Genomic DNA, 14,226 nt, shown 5'->3' with positions numbered 1-14,226 from the left:
TGGTTATGGATCTACTTTAGAAAAACAGAGTGTAAATATCTGTGTGTCTTAATTTCAAGATTGTTATTTAAAAGTTCATCTCTTCTGTCCCCAAAATACACAATTTGATTCCTCAAGTTTTCTTTTAATGAAGGCTTTCCAATTAAAAAAGTTCCGTGTTCCCCTTATCAATAACAGTAAGATTTAAACAAGTAATATCTTGGATCAGCCTCTTGTGATGAGTTGAGAAAACAGAGTCAGCTCACAAAATATCTCATTATTTTGAGCCATTTTATTTCCATGTTTTCTAAAAGTTCTATCATTTGCTCACATCAAATAGACTTTAAAAATACAATCAATAAATCAATGTTTCACTCTACCCGTGTTAGATTTATGATATTTATGAATACACTTGACAGAAAAAGATTTGGTCATAAGTCATGAAAGTGGTCACACCGAGATTTGAACTCGGATCCTTGGATTCAAAGTCCAAAGTGCTAACCATTACACCATGGAACCTCCCATGTGACAGGGGAGGAAATTGCTGCAGCAATGTGGACATTTCACATTTTTTATTTTCTACAGTCAAAGACAAACAGAATTATATAACTTTTCTATTCTGTTCAACTTTTGCCTATTGAACTATGTTAGGGAAGGATGTTGCACAAAGGACTCAAGTAACGCTATGACTCTGTTGAACAGTACTTTTTATGTGAGATAAGATTTTGCAATAAAAGATAAGATTCCCCCGTGAATGCAATCTCTTCTGCCAAAATGGAAAGCTCAACCTGGTACAGTTGGGTTGATGGTGTTATGCTTGTCAATCTGGACTCTGAAAACAGGGATCTAAGTACAAAGCTCAGTGGGACTTATCTAAACTTTACGATTTTTTTTCCATTCAGTTCTTAGAAGTATTAATTGGAAAAACATCTCATTTACTTATAAACTTGTACGTATCAACTTATATGTATGTATCTCCCTATATATCGCTATATGTCTATGTATATTTATCGGAAAATATAAATATATACATTATAAAAATACATATAATTAATAGAGGTGAAAATAATGAACAGTTGTTGCCTCTCCGCATTTGAAACATGAGCCTCTTCTCCTTCCTCTTCTATATGTCCTGAAATTGAGATAGTCACTTTTTAATCAATTTTGATCTAACAACATAGTTGATTTGTACAAAGCATATCATACGATCTGTGAATAATTCTAAAAAAGAAAATTAGATCAGTACCTTTGAGGCCTCCAAGCAAAAGCTTATATTTCATGATTGCAGATCGACTGTTGAAAATCAGCATGAGAAATGTTTTGTTTCACAATTTCCATACTAATATACAAAAAACATTTGTACTATCTGAATGATACCGTCATTGTGGTTCTCTAGGTTTGATTTAAGAACACATCTCTTTCAAAATGTGCTATATTCGCCTTATCAATAGTGTGGAAATCTTCAAAAAGGAATGCTGGGAATCAGCCCTCTGAAATGCATTTGAGAAAAACAGGATAGGATTGTGTAATGTCGCACTATTTTGTGTAGGAATGTGATGTTATGTGTATTATAAAGTTCGTATTTCTGTAACTTGTTCAAGCTGTTGGACATTTTGAAAGGAGTCAACATTTGTCTCTTTCAACCTACTGGTGTTGGATTGGAGCTATCAATAACAAAAGATGACAGAAATGTAAAAGGTCGAGATTAGTAAAATAGTACCTCAAAGAATTGGACTGGTACCTTTGCATGCAAAGTCCAAAGTGCCAAGCGTTGCTCTTTGGAGCCACCCATGTGAGAGACAGAGAAATGGATGTAGTAGTTTGGAAATGTAGAATGTTTTAATATTCTTTAGTCAAATATGATCATTATTTTGTAAATTGCATTTCCTGATAAACGTTTGCACATTTAACACTGTTATGGAGAATGCAGCTGAAAAGAATCAAATCACATTATAGCTCTTTACACTATGAGCATTCAACTGAGATATCTTTTCATCAATGTAAGAAAAGCCCCCGCACTGATGCGCTCTCTTTTGTCTCAATGGAAAAATCCCTCATGTATGGCAGGGTTCCATGGTGTAATGGTTAGCACTCTGGACTCTGAATCCAGCGATCCGAGTTCAAATCTCGGTGGGACCTGCTTGAATTATGAGATTTAATATTTCACTAATTTCTTAGAATTTGGACTTGGAAAAACATAACGTCAAAGTTTTATACTGAAACTTATCAACGTATAAGTATGTATCTATGTACACATGGCTATATCCATCTAGATAGTGATAATACAATATAAAGAAATGAATTATTCATAAACATAAGTACTGAAGCTGAAAACTAAAAACTGTTCTTTCCCATCCACAATTTAAGCAAGAGGTTCTTTTCCTTTCTCATCTTTATGATCAGTAATAAGATAGTTCATTTTGCTGATTTCTTATCTGACAACATTCTTGACTTACACAGAGCATTTAATTGTGAATTTCTTTGAAAGAGGAATTCAGATTAATACATTTGACATGTCTTTCGAAAGATTCTACTTTGTGGTTATGGATCTACTTTAGAAAAACAGAGTGTAAATATCTGTGTGTCTTAATTTCAAGATTGTTATTTAAAAGTTCATCTCTTCTGTCCCCAAAATACACAATTTGATTCCTCAAGTTTTCTTTTAATGAAGGCTTTCCAATTAAAAAAGTTCCGTGTTCCCCTTATCAATAACAGTAAGATTTAAACAAGTAATATCTTGGATCAGCCTCTTGTGATGAGTTGAGAAAACAGAGTCAGCTCACAAAATATCTCATTATTTTGAGCCATTTTATTTCCATGTTTTCTAAAAGTTCTATCATTTGCTCACATCAAATAGACTTTAAAAATACAATCAATAAATCAATGTTTCACTCTACCCGTGTTAGATTTATGATATTTATGAATACACTTGACAGAAAAAGATTTGGTCATAAGTCATGAAAGTGGTCACACCGAGATTTGAACTCGGATCCTTGGATTCAAAGTCCAAAGTGCTAACCATTACACCATGGAACCTCCCATGTGACAGGGGAGGAAATTGCTGCAGCAATGTGGACATTTCACATTTTTTATTTTCTACAGTCAAAGACAAACAGAATTATATAACTTTTCTATTCTGTTCAACTTTTGCCTATTGAACTATGTTAGGGAAGGATGTTGCACAAAGGACTCAAGTAACGCTATGACTCTGTTGAACAGTACTTTTTATGTGAGATAAGATTTTGCAATAAAAGATAAGATTCCCCCGTGAATGCAATCTCTTCTGCCAAAATGGAAAGCTCAACCTGGTACAGTTGGGTTGATGGTGTTATGCTTGTCAATCTGGACTCTGAAAACAGGGATCTAAGTACAAAGCTCAGTGGGACTTATCTAAACTTTACGATTTTTTTTCCATTCAGTTCTTAGAAGTATTAATTGGAAAAACATCTCATTTACTTATAAACTTGTACGTATCAACTTATATGTATGTATCTCCCTATATATCGCTATATGTCTATGTATATTTATCGGAAAATATAAATGTATACATTATAAAAATACATATAATTAATAGAGGTGAAAATAATGAACAGTTGTTGCCTCTCCGCATTTGAAACATGAGCCTCTTCTCCTTCCTCTTCTATATGTCCTGAAATTGAGATAGTCACTTTTTAATCAATTTTGATCTAACAACATAGTTGATTTGTACAAAGCATATCATACGATCTGTGAATAATTCTAAAAAAGAAAATTAGATCAGTACCTTTGAGGCCTCCAAGCAAAAGCTTATATTTCATGATTGCAGATCGACTGTTGAAAATCAGCATGAGAAATGTTTTATTTCACAATTTCCATACTAATATACAAAAAACATTTGTACTATCTGAATGATACCGTCATTGTGGTTCTCTAGGTTTGATTTAAGAACACATCTCTTTCAAAATGTGCTATATTCGCCTTATCAATAGTGTGGAAATCTTCAAAAAGGAATGCTGGGAATCAGCCCTCTGAAATGCATTTGAGAAAAACAGGATAGGATTGTGTAATGTCGCACTATTTTGTGTAGGAATGTGATGTTATGTGTATTATAAAGTTCGTATTTCTGTAACTTGTTCAAGCTGTTGGACATTTTGAAAGGAGTCAACGTTTGTCTCATTCAACCTACTGGTGTTGGATTGGAGCTATCAATAACAAAAGATGACAGAAATGTAAAAGGTCGAGATTAGTAAAATAGTACCTCAAAGAATTGGACTGGTACCTTTGCATGCAAAGTCCAAAGTGCCAAGCGTTGCTCTTTGGAGCCACCCATGTGAGAGACAGAGAAATGGATGTAGTAGTTTGGAAATGTAGAATGTTTTAATATTCTTCAGTCTAATATGATCATTATTTTGTAAATTGCATTTCCTGATAAACGTTTGCACATTTAACACTGTTATGGAGAATGCAGCTGAAAAGAATCAAATCACATTATAGCTCTTTACACTATGAGCATTCAACTGAGATATCTTTTCATCAATGTAAGAAAAGCCCCCGCACTGATGCGCTCTCTTTTGTCTCAATGGAAAAATCCCTCATGTATGGCAGGGTTCCATGGTGTAATGGTTAGCACTCTGGACTCTGAATCCAGCGATCCGAGTTCAAATCTCGGTGGGACCTGCTTGAATTATGAGATTTAATATTTCACTAATTTCTTAGAATTTGGACTTGGAAAAACATAACGTCAAAGTTTTATACTGAAACTTATCAACGTATAAGTATGTATCTATGTACACATGGCTATATCCATCTAGATAGTGATAATACAATATAAAGAAATGAATTATTCATAAACATAAGTACTGAAGCTGAAAACTAAAAACTGTTCTTTCCCATCCACAATTTAAGCAAGAGGTTCTTTTCCTTTCTCATCTTTATGATCAGTAATAAGATAGTTCATTTTGCTGATTTCTTATCTGACAACATTCTTGACTTACACAGAGCATTTAATTGTGAATTTCTTTGAAAGAGGAATTCAGATTAATACATTTGACATGTCTTTCGAAAGATTCTACTTTGTGGTTATGGATCTACTTTAGAAAAACAGAGTGTAAATATCTGTGTGTCTTAATTTCAAGATTGTTATTTAAAAGTTCATCTCTTCTGTCCCCAAAATACACAATTTGATTCCTCAAGTTTTCTTTTAATGAAGGCTTTCCAATTAAAAAAGTTCCGTGTTCCCCTTATCAATAACAGTAAGATTTAAACAAGTAATATCTTGGATCAGCCTCTTGTGATGAGTTGAGAAAACAGAGTCAGCTCACAAAATATCTCATTATTTTGAGCCATTTTATTTCCATGTTTTCTAAAAGTTCTATCATTTGCTCACATCAAATAGACTTTAAAAATACAATCAATAAATCAATGTTTCACTCTACCCGTGTTAGATTTATGATATTTATGAATACACTTGACAGAAAAAGATTTGGTCATAAGTCATGAAAGTGGTCCCACCGAGATTTGAACTCGGATCCTTGGATTCAAAGTCCAAAGTGCTAACCATTACACCATGGAACCTCCCATGTGACAGGGGAGGAAATTGCTGCAGCAATGTGGACATTTCACATTTTTTATTTTCTACAGTCAAAGACAAACAGAATTATATAACTTTTCTATTCTGTTCAACTTTTGCCTATTGAACTATGTTAGGGAAGGATGTTGCACAAAGGACTCAAGTAACGCTATGACTCTGTTGAACAGTACTTTTTATGTGAGATAAGATTTTGCAATAAAAGATAAGATTCCCCCGTGAATGCAATCTCTTCTGCCAAAATGGAAAGCTCAACCTGGTACAGGTGGGTTGATGGTGTTATGCTTGTCAATCTGGACTCTGAAAACAGGGATCTAAGTACAAAGCTCAGTGGGACTTATCTAAACTTTACGATTTTTTTTCCATTCAGTTCTTAGAAGTATTAATTGGAAAAACATCTCATTTACTTATAAACTTGTACGTATCAACTTATATGTATGTATCTCCCTATATATCGCTATATGTCTATGTATATTTATCGGAAAATATAAATATATACATTATAAAAATACATATAATTAATAGAGGTGAAATTAATGAACAGTTGTTGCCTCTCCGCATTTGAAACATGAGCCTCTTCTCCTTCCTCTTCTATATGTCCTGAAATTGAGATAGTCACTTTTTAATCAATTTTGATCTAACAACATAGTTGATTTGTACAAAGCATATCATACGATCTGTGAATAATTCTAAAAAAGAAAATTAGATCAGTACCTTTGAGGCCTCCAAGCAAAAGCTTATATTTCATGATTGCAGATCGACTGTTGAAAATCAGCATGAGAAATGTTTTATTTCACAATTTCCATACTAATATACAAAAAACATTTGTACTATCTGAATGATACCGTCATTGTGGTTCTCTAGGTTTGATTTAAGAACACATCTCTTTCAAAATGTGCTATATTCGCCTTATCAATAGTGTGGAAATCTTCAAAAAGGAATGCTGGGAATCAGCCCTCTGAAATGCATTTGAGAAAAACAGGATAGGATTGTGTAATGTCGCACTATTTTGTGTAGGAATGTGATGTTATGTGTATTATAAAGTTCGTATTTCTGTAACTTGTTCAAGCTGTTGGACATTTTGAAAGGAGTCAACGTTTGTCTCTTTCAACCTACTGGTGTTGGATTGGAGCTATCAATAACAAAAGATGACAGAAATGTAAAAGGTCGAGATTAGTAAAATAGTACCTCAAAGAATTGGACTGGTACCTTTGCATGCAAAGTCCAAAGTGCCAAGCGTTGCTCTTTGGAGCCACCCATGTGAGAGACAGAGAAATGGATGTAGTAGTTTGGAAATGTAGAATGTTTTAATATTCTTCAGTCAAATATGATCATTATTTTGTAAATTGCATTTCCTGATAAACGTTTGCACATTTAACACTGTTATGGAGAATGCAGCTGAAAAGAATCAAATCACATTATAGCTCTTTACACTATGAGCATTCAACTGAGATATCTTTTCATCAATGTAAGAAAAGCCCCCGCACTGATGCACTCTCTTTTGTCTCAATGGAAAAATCCCTCATGTATGGCAGGGTTCCATGGTGTAATGGTTAGCACTCTGGACTCTGAATCCAGCGATCCGAGTTCAAATCTCGGTGGGACCTGCTTGAATTATGAGATTTAGTATTTCACTAATTTCTTAGAATTTGGACTTGGAAAAACATAACGTCAAAGTTTTATACTGAAACTTATCAACGTATAAGTATGTATCTATGTACACATGGCTATATCCATCTAGATAGTGATAATACAATATAAAGAAATGAATTATTCATAAACATAAGTACTGAAGCTGAAAACTAAAAACTGTTCTTTCCCATCCACAATTTAAGCAAGAGGTTCTTTTCCTTTCTCATCTTTATGATCAGTAATAAGATAGTTCATTTTGCTGATTTCTTATCTGACAACATTCTTGACTTACACAGAGCATTTATTTGTGAATTTCTTTGAAAGAGGAATTCAGATTAATACATTTGACATGTCTTTCGAAAGATTCTACTTTGTGGTTATGGATCTACTTTAGAAAAACAGAGTGTAAATATCTGTGTGTCTTAATTTCAAGATTGTTATTTAAAAGTTCATCTCTTCTGTCCCCAAAATACACAATTTGATTCCTCAAGTTTTCTTTTAATGAAGGCTTTCCAATTAAAAAAGTTCCGTGTTCCCCTTATCAATAACAGTAAGATTTAAACAAGTAATATCTTGGATCAGCCTCTTGTGATGAGTTGAGAAAACAGAGTCAGCTCACAAAATATCTCATTATTTTGAGCCATTTTATTTCCATGTTTTCTAAAAGTTCTATCATTTGCTCACATCAAATAGACTTTAAAAATACAATCAATAAATCAATGTTTCACTCTACCCGTGTTAGATTTATGATATTTATGAATACACTTGACAGAAAAAGATTTGGTCATAAGTCATGAAAGTGGTCACACCGAGATTTGAACTCGGATCCTTGGATTCAAAGTCCAAAGTGCTAACCATTACACCATGGAACCTCCCATGTGACAGGGGAGGAAATTGCTGCAGCAATGTGGACATTTCACATTTTTTATTTTCTACAGTCAAAGACAAACAGAATTATATAACTTTTCTATTCTGTTCAACTTTTGCCTATTGAACTATGTTAGGGAAGGATGTTGCACAAAGGACTCAAGTAACGCTATGACTCTGTTGAACAGTACTTTTTATGTGAGATAAGATTTTGCAATAAAAGATAAGATTCCCCCGTGAATGCAATCTCTTCTGCCAAAATGGAAAGCTCAACCTGGTACAGGTGGGTTGATGGTGTTATGCTTGTCAATCTGGACTCTGAAAACAGGGATCTAAGTACAAAGCTCAGTGGGACTTATCTAAACTTTACGATTTTTTTTCCATTCAGTTCTTAGAAGTATTAATTGGAAAAACATCTCATTTACTTATAAACTTGTACGTATCAACTTATATGTATGTATGTCCCTATATATCGCTATATGTCTATGTATATTTATCGGAAAATATAAATATATACATTATAAAAATACATATAATTAATAGAGGTGAAAATAATGAACAGTTGTTGCCTGTCCGCATTTGAAACATGAGCCTCTTCTCCTTCCTCTTCTATATGTCCTGAAATTGAGATAGTCACTTTTTAATCAATTTTGATCTAACAACATAGTCGATTTGTACAAAGCATATCATACGATCTGTGAATAATTCTAAAAAAGAAAATTAGATCAGTACCTTTGAGGCCTCCAAGCAAAAGCTTATATTTCATGATTGCAGATCGACTGTTGAAAATCAGCATGAGAAATGTTTTATTTCACAATTTCCATACTAATATACAAAAAACATTTGTACTATCTGAATGATACCGTCATTGTGGTTCTCTAGGTTTGATTTAAGAACACATCTCTTTCAAAATGTGCTATATTCGCCTTATCAATAGTGTGGAAATCTTCAAAAAGGAATGCTGGGAATCAGCCCTTTGAAATGCATTTGAGAAAAACAGGATAGGATTTTGTAATGTCGCACTATTTTGTGTAGGAATGTGATGTTATGTGTATTATAAAGTTCGTATTTCTGTAACTTGTTCAAGCTGTTGGACATTTTGAAAGGAGTCAACATTTGTCTCTTTCAACCTACTGGTGTTGGATTGGAGCTATCAATAACAAAAGATGACAGAAATGTAAAAGGTCGAGATTAGTAAAATAGTACCTCAAAGAATTGGACTGGTACCTTTGCATGCAAAGTCCAAAGTGCCAAGCGTTGCTCTTTGGAGCCACCCATGTGAGAGACAGAGAAATGGATGTAGTAGTTTGGAAATGTAGAATGTTTTAATATTCTTCAGTCAAATATGATCATTATTTTGTAAATTGCATTTCCTGATAAACGTTTGCACATTTAACACTGTTATGGAGAATGCAGCTGAAAAGAATCAAATCACATTATAGCTCTTTACACTATGAGCATTCAACTGAGATATCTTTTCATCAATGTAAGAAAAGCCCCCGCACTGATGCGCTCTCTTTTGTCTCAATGGAAAAATCCCTCATGTATGGCAGGGTTCCATGGTGTAATGGTTAGCACTCTGGACTCTGAATCCAGCGATCCGAGTTCAAATCTCGGTGGGACCTGCTTGAATTATGAGATTTAATATTTCACTAATTTCTTAGAATTTGGACTTGGAAAAACATAACGTCAAAGTTTTATACTGAAACTTATCAACGTATAAGTATGTATCTATGTACACATGGCTATATCCATCTAGATAGTGATAATACAATATAAAGAAATGAATTATTCATAAACATAAGTACTGAAGCTGAAAACTAAAAACGGTTCTTTCCCATCCACAATTTAAGCAAGAGGTTATTTTCCTTTCTCATCTTTATGATCAGTAATAAGATAGTTCATTTTGCTGATTTCTTATCTGACAACATTCTTGACTTACACAGAGCATTTAATTGTGAATTTCTTTGAAAGAGGAATTCAGATTAATACATTTGACATGTCTTTCGAAAGATTCTACTTTGTGGTTATGGATCTACTTTAGAAAAACAGAGTGTAAATATCTGTGTGTCTTAATTTCAAGATTGTTATTTAAAAGTTCATCTCTTCTGTCCCCAAAATACACAATTTGATTCCTCAAGTTTTCTTTTAATGAAGGCTTTCCAATTAAAAAAGTTCCGTGTTCCCCTTATCAATAACAGTAAGATTTAAACAAGTAATATCTTGGATCAGCCTCTTGTGATGAGTTGAGAAAACAGAGTCAGCTCACAAAATATCTCATTATTTTGAGCCATTTTATTTCCATGTTTTCTAAAAGTTCTATCATTTGCTCACATCAAATAGACTTTAAAAATACAATCAATAAATCAATGTTTCACTCTACCCGTGTTAGATTTATGATATTTATGAATACACTTGACAGAAAAAGATTTGGTCATAAGTCATGAAAGTGGTCCCACTGAGATTTGAACTCGGATCCTTGGATTCAAAGTCCAAAGTGCTAACCATTACACCATGGAACCTCCCATGTGACAGGGGAGGAAATTGCTGCAGCAATGTGGACATTTCACATTTTTTATTTTCTACAGTCAAAGACAAACAGAATTATATAACTTTTCTATTCTGTTCAACTTTTGCCTATTGAACTATGTTAGGGAAGGATGTTGCACAAAGGACTCAAGTAACGCTATGACTCTGTTGAACAGTACTTTTTATGTGAGATAAGATTTTGCAATAAAAGATAAGATTCCCCCGTGAATGCAATCTCTTCTGCCAAAATGGAAAGCTCAACCTGGTACAGGTGGGTTGATGGTGTTATGCTTGTCAATCTGGACTCTGAAAACAGGGATCTAAGTACAAAGCTCAGTGGGACTTATCTAAACTTTACGATTTTTTTTCCATTCAGTTCTTAGAAGTATTAATTGGAAAAACATCTCATTTACTTATAAACTTGTACGTATCAACTTATATGTATGTATCTCCCTATATATCGCTATATGTCTATGTATATTTATCGGAAAATATAAATATATACATTATAAAAATACATATAATTAATAGAGGTGAAAATAATGAACAGTTGTTGCCTGTCCGCATTTGAAACATGAGCCTCTTCTCCTTCCTCTTCTATATGTCCTGAAATTGAGATAGTCACTTTTTAATCAATTTTGATCTAACAACATAGTCGATTTGTACAAAGCATATCATACGATCTGTGAATAATTCTAAAAAAGAAAATTAGATCAGTACCTTTGAGGCCTCCAAGCAAAAGCTTATATTTCATGATTGCAGATCGACTGTTGAAAATCAGCATGAGAAATGTTTTATTTCACAATTTCCATACTAATATACAAAAAACATTTGTACTATCTGAATGATACCGTCATTGTGGTTCTCTAGGTTTGATTTAAGAACACATCTCTTTCAAAATGTGCTATATTCGCCTTATCAATAGTGTGGAAATCTTCAAAAAGGAATGCTGGGAATCAGCCCTCTGAAATGCATTTGAGAAAAACAGGATAGGATTTTGTAATGTCGCACTATTTTGTGTAGGAATGTGATGTTATGTGTATTATAAAGTTCGTATTTCTGTAACTTGTTCAAGCTGTTGGACATTTTGAAAGGAGTCAACATTTGTCTCTTTCAACCTACTGGTGTTGGATTGGAGCTATCAATAACAAAAGATGACAGAAATGTAAAAGGTCGAGATTAGTAAAATAGTACCTCAAAGAATTGGACTGGTACCTTTGCATGCAAAGTCCAAAGTGCCAAGCGTTGCTCTTTGGAGCCACCCATGTGAGAGACAGAGAAATGGATGTAGTAGTTTGGAAATGTAGAATGTTTTAATATTCTTCAGTCAAATATGATCATTATTTTGTAAATTGCATTTCCTGATAAACGTTTGCACATTTAACACTGTTATGGAGAATGCAGCTGAAAAGAATCAAATCACATTATAGCTCTTTACACTATGAGCATTCAACTGAGATATCTTTTTAATCATGGTAAGAAAAGCCCCCGCACTGATGCGCTCTCTTTTGTCTCAATGGAAAAATCCCTCATGTATGGCAGGGTTCCATGGTGTAATGGTTAGCACTCTGGACTCTGAATCCAGCGATCCGAGTTCAAATCTCGGTGGGACCTGCTTGAATTATGAGATTTAATATTTCACTAATTTCTTAGAATTTGGACTTGGAAAAACATAACGTCAAAGTTTTATACTGAAACTTATCAACGTATAAGTATGTATCTATGTACACATGGCTATATCCATCTAGATAGTGATAATACAATATAAAGAAATGAATTATTCATAAACATAAGTACTGAAGCTGAAAACTAAAAACTGTTCTTTCCCATCCACAATTTAAGCAAGAGGTTCTTTTCCTTTCTCATCTTTATGATCAGTAATAAGATAGTTCATTTTGCTGATTTCTTATCTGACAACATTCTTGACTTACACAGAGCATTTAATTGTGAATTTCTTTGAAAGAGGAATTCAGATTAATACATTTGACATGTCTTTCGAAAGATTCTACTTTGTGGTTATGGATCTACTTTAGAAAAACAGAGTGTAAATATCTGTGTGTCTTAATTTCAAGATTGTTATTTAAAAGTTCATCTCTTCTGTCCCCAAAATACACAATTTGATTCCTCAAGTTTTCTTTTAATGAAGGCTTTCCAATTAAAAAAGTTCTGTGTTCCCCTTATCAATAACAGTATGATTTAAACAAGTAATATCTTGGATCAGCCTCTTGTGATGAGTTGAGAAAACAGAGTCAGCTCACAAAATATCTCATTATTTTGAGCCATTTTATTTCCATGTTTTCTAAAAGTTCTATCATTTGCTCACATCAAATAGACTTTAAAAATACAATCAATAAATCAATGTTTCACTCTACCCGTGTTAGATTTATGATATTTATGAATACACTTGACAGAAAAAGATTTGGTCATAAGTCATGAAAGTGGTCACACCGAGATTTGAACTCGGATCCTTTGATTCAAAGTCCAAAGTGCTAACCATTACACCATGGAACCTCCCATGTGACAGGGGAGGAAATTGCTGCAGCAATGTGGACATTTCACATTTTTTATTTTCTACAGTCAAAGACAAACAGAATTATATAACTTTTCTATTCTGTTCAACTTTTGCCTATTGAACTATGTTAGGGAAGGATGTTGCACAAAGGACTCAAGTAACGCTATGACTCTGTTGAACAGTACTTTTTATGTGAGATAAGATTTTGCAATAAAAGATAAGATTCCCCCGTGAATGCAATCTCTTCTGCCAAAATGGAAAGCTCAACCTGGTACAGGTGGGTTGATGGTGTTATGCTTGTCAATCTGGACTCTGAAAACAGGGATCTAAGTACAAAGCTCAGTGGGACTTATCTAAACTTTACGATTTTTTTTCCATTCAGTTCTTAGAAGTATTAATTGGAAAAACATCTCATTTACTTATAAACTTGTACGTATCAACTTATATGTATGTATCTCCCTATATATCGCTATATGTCTATGTATATTTATCGGAAAATATAAATATATACATTATAAAAATACATATAATTAATAGAGGTGAAAATAATGAACAGTTGTTGCCTGTCCGCATTTGAAACATGAGCCTCTTCTCCTTCCTCTTCTATATGTCCTGAAATTGAGATAGTCACTTTTTAATAAATTTTGATCTAACAACATAGTCGATTTGTACAAAGCATATCATACGATCTGTGAATAATTCTAAAAAAGAAAATTAGATCAGTACCTTTGAGGCCTCCAAGCAAAAGCTTATATTTCATGATTGCAGATCGACTGTTGAAAATCAGCATGAGAAATGTTTTATTTCACAATTTCCATACTAATATACAAAAAACATTTGTACTATCTGAATGATACCGTCATTGTGGTTCTCTAGGTTTGATTTAAGAACACATCTCTTTCAAAATGTGCTATATTCGCCTTATCAATAGTGTGGAAATCTTCAAAAAGGAATGCTGGGAATCAGCCCTCTGAAATGCATTTGAGAAAAACAGGATAGGATTGTGTAATGTCGCACTATTTTGTGTAGGAATGTGATGTTATGTGTATTATAAAGTTCGTATTTCTGTAACTTGTTCAAGCTGTTGGACATTTTGAAAGGAGTCAACGTTTGTCTCTTTCAACCTACTGGTGTTGGATTG

The 14,226-nt window shown here is 33.4% G+C and overlaps 10 non-coding genes across 10 annotated transcripts; 5 read left to right on the top strand and 5 right to left on the bottom strand.

Moving 5' to 3' along the window:
* Positions 1 to 426: 426 nt before the first annotated feature.
* Positions 427 to 498, bottom strand: TRNAQ-UUG (transfer RNA glutamine (anticodon UUG)). The gene has a single exon. It is a non-coding gene; the product is annotated as a tRNA-Gln (tRNA).
* Positions 499 to 2,046: 1,548 nt separating this feature from the next.
* TRNAQ-CUG (transfer RNA glutamine (anticodon CUG)) lies at positions 2,047 to 2,118 on the top strand. Its single transcript has one exon. It is a non-coding gene; the product is annotated as a tRNA-Gln (tRNA).
* An 825-nt stretch (positions 2,119 to 2,943) lies between these two features.
* Positions 2,944 to 3,015, bottom strand: TRNAQ-UUG (transfer RNA glutamine (anticodon UUG)). Its single transcript has one exon. It is a non-coding gene; the product is annotated as a tRNA-Gln (tRNA).
* Positions 3,016 to 4,563: 1,548 nt separating this feature from the next.
* Positions 4,564 to 4,635, top strand: TRNAQ-CUG (transfer RNA glutamine (anticodon CUG)). Its single transcript has one exon. It is a non-coding gene; the product is annotated as a tRNA-Gln (tRNA).
* An 825-nt stretch (positions 4,636 to 5,460) lies between these two features.
* Positions 5,461 to 5,532, bottom strand: TRNAQ-UUG (transfer RNA glutamine (anticodon UUG)). Its single transcript has one exon. It is a non-coding gene; the product is annotated as a tRNA-Gln (tRNA).
* Positions 5,533 to 7,080: 1,548 nt separating this feature from the next.
* TRNAQ-CUG (transfer RNA glutamine (anticodon CUG)) lies at positions 7,081 to 7,152 on the top strand. The gene has a single exon. It is a non-coding gene; the product is annotated as a tRNA-Gln (tRNA).
* An 825-nt stretch (positions 7,153 to 7,977) lies between these two features.
* TRNAQ-UUG (transfer RNA glutamine (anticodon UUG)) lies at positions 7,978 to 8,049 on the bottom strand. Its single transcript has one exon. It is a non-coding gene; the product is annotated as a tRNA-Gln (tRNA).
* A 1,548-nt stretch (positions 8,050 to 9,597) lies between these two features.
* On the top strand, positions 9,598 to 9,669 carry TRNAQ-CUG (transfer RNA glutamine (anticodon CUG)). Its single transcript has one exon. It is a non-coding gene; the product is annotated as a tRNA-Gln (tRNA).
* An 825-nt stretch (positions 9,670 to 10,494) lies between these two features.
* On the bottom strand, positions 10,495 to 10,566 carry TRNAQ-UUG (transfer RNA glutamine (anticodon UUG)). The gene has a single exon. It is a non-coding gene; the product is annotated as a tRNA-Gln (tRNA).
* Positions 10,567 to 12,115: 1,549 nt separating this feature from the next.
* Positions 12,116 to 12,187, top strand: TRNAQ-CUG (transfer RNA glutamine (anticodon CUG)). Its single transcript has one exon. It is a non-coding gene; the product is annotated as a tRNA-Gln (tRNA).
* Positions 12,188 to 14,226: the final 2,039 nt, after the last annotated feature.

The sequence above is a fragment of the Lissotriton vulgaris genome, chromosome 4_1 (genome assembly GCF_964263255.1).
Source record: "Lissotriton vulgaris chromosome 4_1, aLisVul1.2, whole genome shotgun sequence".
Lineage (NCBI taxonomy): Eukaryota > Metazoa > Chordata > Amphibia > Caudata > Salamandridae > Lissotriton > Lissotriton vulgaris.
Note: the sequence above shows the minus strand (reverse complement) of the source record. Positions and strands in the feature narration are given on the sequence as shown.